Source organism: Eleutherodactylus coqui, chromosome 8 (genome assembly GCF_035609145.1).
Source record: "Eleutherodactylus coqui strain aEleCoq1 chromosome 8, aEleCoq1.hap1, whole genome shotgun sequence".
Classification (NCBI taxonomy): domain Eukaryota; kingdom Metazoa; phylum Chordata; class Amphibia; order Anura; family Eleutherodactylidae; genus Eleutherodactylus; species Eleutherodactylus coqui.
This window is the reverse complement of record NC_089844.1, coordinates 195,533,816-195,542,828: the sequence shown is the minus strand read 5'-3', so window position 1 is coordinate 195,542,828 and position 9,013 is coordinate 195,533,816. Positions and strand designations below refer to the sequence as shown.

The following is a 9,013-nucleotide window of genomic DNA, read 5'->3' as shown; positions in this document are numbered from 1 at the left end:
CAATTTAGAGGAGAAAAAGTAAAATTTCATATTTTTGCAAATCTGTCATTTTAAAGACATATTTGTTTCCTATAGTTTACATGAAAATCAGGATTTACACCCCAAAATGGATACCCCTATTTCTCCCGTGTTCAGAAATATACCCATTGTGGCCCTATTGTTATATCTAAGTCCACAACGGGGCCCAAAATGAAAGGAGTAGTCAGTGTCTTTCAAAACAGAAATTTTGCTTGAAGTCCTTTTAGGCCCCATAGCACACATGTAGAGTTCTTGATCGCCCAAAACCATAGAAAACCCCCACAAATGACCCCATTTTGAAAACTAGACCCCTTAAGGAATTTATCTAGGGGTGTACTGCATATTTTGACCCCACAGTTTTTGAATGAATTCAAACCAAGCAAAAGGAAAAAATTGTGATTTTCGTTTTTTCGGCAATTCTGTAATTTTAAAAACAGCTTTTTTTGTACAGCACACATATGTAGGAAGACTTGCACCCAAAAATGGATACCCCTGTTTGTCCCGTGTTCAGAGACATACCCATTGTGGCCCTAATCTTATGTCTGGATACACAACGGAGCCCAAAATGAAAGGAGCGACCGGTGGCTTTCGGAACACAAATTTTGCTTGAAGTCCTTTTAGGCCCCATTGCCCACTTGTAGAGTTCTTGAGCGCCCAAAACCACAGAGAACCCCCACAAATGACCCCATTTTGAAAACTAGACCCCTTAACGAATTTATCTAGGGATGTACTGCATATTTTGACCCCACAGTTTTTGAATAAATTCAAGCAAAGCAAAAGGAAAAAAATAGGATTTTCATTTTTTGGGCTATTGTGTCAATTTAAAAACAGTTTTTTTTGTACAGCACACATATAAATGAAGGCTTTCACCCCAAAATGGATACCCGTTTGTCCCGTGTTCAGAAACATACCCATTGTGGCCCTAATAGACTTACAGGACCCATGGCTAGGCCTACAATGAAAGGAATACCCGTTGGATTTCAGGGTACCACTGAATAAATTTCAGGCCCCATTGCCCACTTATAGAGCCATTGAGCGGCCAAAACTATAAAGAACCCCCTCAAATGACCCCATTTTGAAAACTAGACCCCTTAACGAATTCATCTAGGGGTGTACTGCGTATTTTGACCCCACAGTATTTGAATGAATCTAAGCAAAGCAGAAGGAAAAAGTTACGATTTTCAGTTTTTTTTGGCAATTTTTTCAATTTAAAAAGTTTTTTTGTACAGTGCACATAGGAATGAAGACGTTCACCCCAAAATGGATACCCCCGTTTGTCCGGAGTTCAGAAACATACCCATTGTGGCCCTAATCTACTTACAGGACGCATGGCAAGGCCTATAAAGGACGGAACACCTGTTGGATTTTAGGGCACAACTGAATAAATTCCAGGCCCCATTGCTTATTTGTACAGAATAAAGATTGACTCCCTAAAAATTCCCCCCCTCCCCCTCCGCGCCCTTTTTGGCATTCGCAAATCTTAGATAAAAGTAAAAATGTGAACTGTGTAGTATTTCCGAAGACAGGGGTAATTACGGAGGCTGGTTGGAATGGGCCCATGGGGCAATAAAACCGGGTATCCCCCCCCCTCCTCTCATGCTTTTTGGGGGTATTTCATGACCTCAGTGGCGGGTATGGGCTGTAAAAAGGGGCGTTCCGTGAGTCTCCGTAAGCTTGATGAGGTGCGGCGGTCTCACACAGAAGGCGCTCAACAAGGTGCTCCTGGAACTGCAGGAAGGCGAGCGTTCCCGGGGCTTCTTGTAAAATACGTATCACAGGTAGCGGTCTGAATAACGCCGGGCTCACGCGGATCCCATCTGTGAGCCCGGCTGTGACCCTGCGTACGGCTGCGTAATGTACTGCGCATAACTGCCTACTCACACAGGCGGTCATGCACAGTACACCTTTGTTTGTATTTCCCGCACCATCGCTTAGCGATGACGCGGGTACCCGCAGCCCGTATACAATGTAGTTACGTATGGGCTGCGGGTATATCCACGACCATGGAGCACAATGGGCTCTATGTTGCCGATATCCGCAGTAAAATAGAACCTGCTGCGTTCTCTTTTCTGCGAGTGGATTACGCAATTCCGACCCGCTAATGTGAGCGGAAATGTGTAATCCAATGCGATTGATCTGCGTAATACCGCGGATCAGAAGGATGCAGAATCCGTAATTCCTATCCGGTCATGTGAGACCGGCCTAAGGTAGATTGCTACCTTTTTATCACGTGACCGGGGACCGCTCAACGAGGCCACCTGTCACTGCTCCAGGCTCTCTGTGACCGTTGGTCGCTGGGAGCAAGGAGATTTTAAGTTTCCTGGGCTCCCTGACTCCTGCGCATGTGTCCGGCTTTTTACCGGCAATCGCATGTGCAGAATCCTGGGAGGTCCACGGAGGAAGATCGCGTCGGGATTCAAATACGCAGGCCTCCGGTAAAAAGTTTCATCTCCTCTCACCGATCGCATCAGTGAGGGGAGATGAAACTTCAATTTTTTTTTTTAACTTTTACGTGATCGGCATTATTGGATAATGGCGAACACGTGACCAGGAACCGCTCACCGCGGACCCCCATTAAATCTCCATGCTCTTGGCTACGTTTTGTAGCCAGGAGCAGGGAGAATTTAAATTATCCTGGCAATCCACAGCTTTTGCGCATGCGCCCGCCATTTTGGCGACGGGCGCGTGTGCAAAAGCTGTGGTAAGGTCCGCGGATAAATCTGGGGGCCTTAGGTACGTACTTTCATCCTCCCTCACGGATATGATCCATGAGGGGAGATGAAACGTACGCTTTTTAAACTTTTAAAAACTTTTTTTTTTTTACTTTTTTACACTTTTTTTTCACTTTACACGATCACTGTCATCCATTGGATGACAGTGATCATGTCCCCGGTATAATCTCTCTGCTCCTAGCTACACATGGCAGCCAGGAGCAGAGGGATTTTAAATTCCCCGGAGCTCGAGCCCGTCTGTGCACGCGCCCGATGTCAATCATCGGGCGCGCATGCGCAGACGGGGATTCGGGTCCCGGGACACCGCTGAGGACTGGGGGTGAGTATTTTCACCTCCCCTCATGGATCCGATCCATGAGGGGAGGTGAAACTGACTTTTTTAAAACTTTTTCGCGATCGCCGCTAACCATTGGATAACGGCGATCGCGGTATCGGGGACCGCTCACCACAGTCCCCGCTGACATCTCCTGCCTCCCGGCTACCTACAGGAGCCGGGAGCCAGGAGATTTTAAATCTCCCGCGCCGCCGGGCCTTCTGCGCATGCGGCTGACGTAATGCCGCCTGGCGCGCATGCGCAGAAGACCGGCTTCGGGCCCCGGAGTGGCAGGAGAGCGGGGAGCAGCGTGCCGGACCTGGGTGAGTAATTTCAGCTGCTCCGATGGATCCGATCCATCAGAGCAGCTGAATCTTTAACTTTTGTGTACTTTTATTTACTTTTTTTGCGATCGGCGCTATCCATTGCATAGCGCCGATCGCAATGCCGGGGGGGGGGGCTCCGAACAGCCCGGGATGACAGCTCCATGCTGTCAGCTACCTGCGGACACCGACAGCATGGAGCTGTCACGTCCACAGCCCGAGGGGCATTATTCTCTGCAGGACACATGTTTTTACGTCCTCAGAGAATAGAGCCCACTTCGGGAGGACGTAAAAACACTATGGGCTGGTCGTTAAGGGGTTAAAAAACAAAAAAAAAATTTAATTTTTTTTTTCTGCTTCCTCACTTCTGCTCTGTAAATTTTTGGTGAACTCATATATCCTGCAATTGTTTTACTACTATGCAGAGATAATTTATGTAATTATATCTATGAGATCTGGGAGTATGCATTCAGAGGAAAGGAGAGAGAACAAAAGAGAAAAAAATTTTTTTTTTTAATTTTTTTTAATTTTTAATTTTTTTCTGCTGTGTAGATTTTGGTGAACTTATATACCCTGCAATCGTTTTATTACTATGCAGAGATAGCTTATGCAACTATATATCTAGGAGATCTAAGAGCATGTATTCCAGTTTTTGTTTTTTTGTTTTTTTCTTCTTGGACTTTTACTTTGGAATTTTTGCTTTCCAGATTCCTTTTCCCTTTAGAATTTTCACTTATTTATCATTGTATTGATGTATTCAAATACTACTTTCCAGATATCCACATACATACTTGTTCCTCTGTCTGTCTGTTTTAAACTCTTTTGCAACAAATCTCTGTATGCTAGTTACAACATGTGGTGCAATTAACTCCTGAACACCCCCTCCACACCATTCCTCAGCCATCTCTCCTCCTGACAAGCTAGCACACACAGGTATTGCTTCTTTGATTTTAATTTGTATTTTGTCTATAAATGTCTTGTGTAGTCCATACCTCATAGCTGTTGACAAAGGTTACTATAGCCGAAACGCGTTCAGCGCGAACCTGTGAGCTGTATGCTTTTTTTATTCAATAAAGAATGACATTTTTTTAACGGTAGCAGCTCCTCTCCACTCCTATTTTTGTTTATATGGAATTTAGCCGTTTGCCGTCGGCTGCTTGAGGACGGAGCTCCTGTTGAATTTCAGATCTCCCTGCAACACTGAAAGATACTGCTGGTGAGGTGAGCCCATATTTCTTTTTTTGTAGTTTCCAGGGTAGTCAGTAATACTCTCTCCGGTGCAAAACACTTAAGTAGTTATAGAGTATTCCTTTTTCCACGTCTCCGTGTAATTGGTGGAAGTGCTAACGACTAAACTAAGGAAACACTCTTCGGCATCTACAGGGAGATTTAGGGGGACCATCCCCGAGTGTAGTCGGGCACTACCGCACACGCAACAGTTAGACTTGTTGCTCCTGTTAGCATTGTACCTCATCAACTCCAACCAGCGATTCTGGTCAGAGTAGCCAGTCGCTACTGTCAAGGTGTCCTCAAAGGTAGGGTCGGCTATGATCATCATGTTCGTCAAGGTCTTTATCTTACGGCGGAGGGGGTTAATTATGGGCACGGGACTAAGTGAAGGCTTCCATTCGGGTGCATCTACCATATCCCTTATTTTAAACTTCCCTAAGGGATCTGTCCTCCCGTACCTGTATGTCCCCAGACTGTAAGTCCCCCCGTCCCCCGGGCTTGGATCTCCCATGGTTAATGTAAAAACCGCATTAAAACCAAGCAACATACTAAGTTCAGCCTTTCAATACCTGCTGTCCTTATTATTCTCAAGGAGGGTTATACGACTAATTAGGGATTTACCGCTCTTATCTTTCTTATTTAAGGCACTTCGTGGTTTATAGGACTAGTCTGTTCCTGCGTTCCATCCCACTAATCCCCAATAACGGCAGTCTTCTCCCGAGACATTATCAGTGGCGCAAACATATTGTATTCCCCGGGTATATAAGTCATATAACCAGCTGGACTGGGCTAAATCTGGTCCGCGGTGGGATCTTGCGCCTAGACACGGGACCACAGTACAATAGTCGAAAGAATATGCAGCTACTTAAGTGTTGGACAAGTTATACCAGAAGGTAACCATACCCTCATATTCTTCCGACTAAGAATTCCAGTTGCCACCCTCCTCTCTCACTAGCCCTAACCAGAGTAATGTCCTTGGCACAACTAAGACTGGTCTCCCGGATCTGAGGCTTTCTTACAGTATGAAGCATGGATCCATGTAAGTCTTTCGGCTAGTTTCACAGCTGTGGCAGTAGTCAGAAGCACCTGGTAGGGACCATCAAATCGGGGCTCAAGAGGGTGTTTCCTGAGGAACTTCTTGACACACACCCAATCCCCAGGCTGCAAGATATGTGTCCCAGTGTCTGCCTCTGAGTCTGGAAGAGAACACCTATGCATAGGCTTTGGTTAGTGCTTTAACAACGGAAATCACATACTTAGTCAACACATCAGATTGTAATTGTAACTACTGAGGATAGTAACAACCTAGCCTTGGGGCTAGCCCAAACAATCTCGTAGGGAGATAATGCATGATCCCCCCTGTGTTCATATCTAACACTGAATAGGGCTATTGGATGACAGTCTTTTCAAAGTGGCGTCATTTTAAGTATCTTGCTTTTTAGCGTGCCACTACGTCTCTCCACCTTTCCACTACTCTAAAGGTGGTAGAGTATGTAAAAGGCCTGGGATACACCCAGAGCAGACATGACATGTTACATTCACCTGTGAAGCTTGTACCTCTGTCTGACTCTGAATCCCTTCTGGCACCCCATATTCACAGTTTACCTCGTTCATGAGCTTCTTTGCGGTTACCTACTTGTTTGCCTTGGTAACAGGGTCAGCCTCCAACCTGCAAAGACATCAACAACAACAAGCACATATTCATACTTCCCAACAAGTGAGAGCTGAACGTAATCAATTTGCAATCCCTGAAATGGGTAGAGTGGTCCCGGCAAGTGTGATGTGGCAAATTTACTTCTGCCCTGTCTCACCCATGGCATAGATCATGCTAAACTGGACAAATGATGCAGCAGCTACAGAGAACCCAGAAGTCGCCCGTCTTCTTTCAAGCGTCGACGTCATTACTGCTTTACTAGGTGGGTCTTTCCGTCCATCAGCTGGGCCATCATGGGATACAGGAACTGTGGTGGGCAAGTGCTGCTGACTGTTCACCATACGCTGTCCTGTTTCTGCTGCTCCCATATTAGTCCATTTATCCTTTCCTTCCTTGCTGGCTTGTAACTGTAAAGTCTTTAGCATATCAAAGTCCAAATTTTGTCAATGTCCAAAGTTTTTACCACTGACTCATGCTGTCAATATCTTTCTTCTTTCTTCCACGGCTTGAGGGCCGCTGCCTTTGCTGTGCTGTCAGTGAGGGTGGGAATTGGTGCGAACTCTCAACTTTGTCAGGTAGAAGTAGGGCCTCCATGAAACTCTGCACCGCTGCACCATTCTCAATTGGTTGTCCTGCTAAAGTAAAAAACTATCTGGCCTTCCATATTGGGCCGTAATCATGAGCTATGCCAAATGCATACCAGGAGTCAGTGTAAAGGGTTGCCGTCTTACCTTTCACCACTCTACTCGCCTCAGTGAGGGCCTTCAGTTCCGCTTTTTGTGCTGAGACATGCGGAGGCAGAGCCTCTGCTTCTAGGATATCTTGTTGTGTGACCACTGCATATCCGATGTGGAGTCATCAATCCTCACCCTGGTACCATCTGCAAAAAGCTCAACATATGCATCATCAACAGAGGTTTCGGTAACTGTTTGCATACCTGCAGTTTCTTACTGTATTAGTACTAAATAATCGTGTTGATGTTCTATTTCACATGGCTCAGAATCTTGTAGCACAAAATCATTTATTTCCTTTTTATCTTATTTCATTTATTTATTTATTTTTTTTAAATCCAATAGCTGATCTACAACACCTAGATCATCTATGACTCAGATCAACAATGCTTCCCCTTTTGAACCGGAATACTCAATGGAAAAAGAGTAATCGCGTTCAAACTAGTACAACGTTGAAAAAGGAAACCAAGAGGCACAAAAACAAGCACTTTGTAGATCAAGGTGACATTGTATGCAGTGAAGCCTGAGCAAAAATCTCCTTTAGATTTTTTTTTTTTCCCCCCTCTTCATGTCACAGTTAGCATTTTTTTAACACAAGGGGGTGCAACACAAGCAAAATTTACAATCACCCAGTGTAAAAGTATTTCAGGCAACGTCAATGGTTAACTTTCACTCTCCTGTCGGAATATAATGATAGCTTCAGTGTAGACTGACACAAGAATATACAAAAGACTTAAGGAAAAAACTAAAGAATACGGATGAATTGACATCCTGCTCTGGGCAATTCGTCCCTCTTTCTCACAGAACAACTAAAATTACTTCATCAAATTCATCTGTCTGAGCATCTATTGGAGAAGCAGGCAGTGGAAAACAGAGCCCCTGGGAACACACCATGAGAAGGCGTCCCCTTTCATGGGTCCCTGGCCTCTGTCCCCCATGCATCAACTCCAATCTTCCATACACTATAAACTAGCTTAGTCATCTACTATGTCCCAAGCTGCATCTTCACAAAGGTTTGTTTCCCTGAACTTATCACACATCCAAAGTGGCCACATTTTGGAGTGTAACAAAGTCTGGTCAAACAAAAGCTTACATCAGACAATCATGATGTTAGCACTGGATACAGTGGCATTGGAGAATGTAGGCCTCCCAAGTGCAGCAAAATGGCCGCCAGAGGCAGAAAGGGGCGGGGCTACAAATCTCCCAGGTGAGGCAAGATGGCTGCTGGAGGAAGGGGCAGGGCTTAGTCCTATCCCGGATTGGAATGGCCGGAAGTAACATCACACACCCTGAAAGTGAGCACATGGGGGGGGGGGGGGGAGTAATTTCAGGGTGGGGGCAGGGCTCACCACACTTGCTGCAGAGTCACACTATGTGGGGTTTTAAACATTGCAAGTGCGGCCGCCATTATAGGGAGGGGCTGTAGTCAACACAAAGGCACGATACAGGCAATACACATCCCCCACTACACTTTCTCATCTTGGATCTCTTTCCTACATTATACCTTCTCCTAGCAATCTAATACACCTTTCTTTCTGCTTATCTGTCCATAACCCGACATTTCTTTCTGCAACTTTTCCTGATCCTTTTCTTGTAAAACATTTCTACATGTTTTGCATATTCCAAAACATCCTGCACTGATCCCTCATTCTATTCCGCCTGCTTATTCTATCCTATTTGAAATTTCTGGACACAGTAAAACTCCTTTACCAAATTCCACCCATCTCTTCTTATATCCCTCGTAAATCACAATGCGCATTAACACTATAGGCAAAGGGAACAAACGGGTTAACTGGGAAATGTTTTCAGTGGCTTAACTTCAGCCCACTCTACCCTCCCCCAATAATAAACACTGCATTGTTTAAACAAGACCTCTGAAACACACAAAGACTGATGATTATATTCAATGACCAAGAGCTCTAGAGCCTATAATTCTCCGCGTATATACCTTTCCACATATGAGAACATAACACGCTCAATCATACAGGTAAATACACCTTTTTTAAACCCTG

At 45.0% G+C, this 9,013-nt stretch overlaps 1 protein-coding gene across 4 annotated transcripts in view; it reads left to right on the top strand.

Moving 5' to 3' along the window:
* The first annotated feature begins 4,279 nt into the window (after nt 1-4,279).
* The window catches only part of DCTPP1 (dCTP pyrophosphatase 1), a 38,847-nt gene continuing 34,113 nt past the window's right edge, over nt 4,280-9,013 (top strand). Inside the window, exons 1-2 of one of the 4 annotated variants that reach the window (XM_066577644.1) lie at nt 4,298-4,319; nt 4,526-4,607. The gene's annotated coding sequence lies outside the window, so the exon portion shown is untranslated. Of the gene's footprint in view, nt 4,320-4,401; nt 4,608-9,013 lie in introns of those variants that run through there. The other 3 variants (XM_066577646.1, XM_066577647.1, XM_066577643.1) reach the window with 3 other exon arrangements.